At 22.2% G+C, this 657-nt stretch overlaps 1 long non-coding RNA gene across 1 annotated transcript in view; it reads left to right on the top strand.

The window, feature by feature from the left end:
• Positions 1 to 519: 519 nt before the first annotated feature.
• The window catches only part of LOC108769358 (uncharacterized), a 2,950-nt gene continuing 2,812 nt past the window's right edge, over positions 520 to 657 (top strand). The window contains exon 1 of the long non-coding RNA XR_001940549.1: positions 520 to 534. This is a non-coding gene — a long non-coding RNA (uncharacterized LOC108769358). The remainder of the gene's footprint in view (positions 535 to 657) is intronic.

Below are 657 nucleotides of genomic sequence, written 5' to 3'. Positions count from 1 at the left end.
CTTACAGCATAAGCATTGTTTCATTTACAGAAATTACTACACATTTTGTTGTTAATTGTAATTAGTTTATTACTTTAAATCTGAAAACTTAGAACATGTATTTATAATTATCCTTTTTTAAATTTTTACTAGCTCTAAAATAATACTTACTATTTTTTTTACAATTAGTGCATATGTATTAAATTTAAAAAGTGAGGAGTATATATATTTGTACATATAAGGTAACTAAGTATTCGAGTGTTAATTTAACGTAATATAATTATGTTATTTAAGGATTAAATTAATATTCAATGTGTCTTAATTTCAAAACTATACAATTTATGAGTAAGCATTTGTATATAAGCAATTTTTGTAGTTAAACCTCTATAGTGTTGTAGTTAAAATGCGTTTTTCGTATTTAGCAAAATGTGGAAAATTTTCTCTGTCTCTTCATCTCATATTTTTTAAAATTATTAATCGGAAATATCTTGCGTATATGTTTTAATTATAATATAAACGGAATTATTTTTTTCTTTACAGATTCCTGTGGACTTTGTAAGTTCTCCAAAAATACATTTATTAAATATTAGATATTAAAAAAATCAAGAACAATTTTTATAATATATCGTTATTAATGGATAAATGTTTCTGAAAAAGGCGGCCAAGTTCGTTAGAATA

Source organism: Trachymyrmex cornetzi, unplaced genomic scaffold (assembly GCF_001594075.2).
Source record: "Trachymyrmex cornetzi isolate Tcor2-1 unplaced genomic scaffold, Tcor1.1 scaffold9, whole genome shotgun sequence".
Lineage (NCBI taxonomy): Eukaryota > Metazoa > Arthropoda > Insecta > Hymenoptera > Formicidae > Trachymyrmex > Trachymyrmex cornetzi.
Note: the sequence above shows the minus strand (reverse complement) of the source record. Positions and strands in the feature narration are given on the sequence as shown.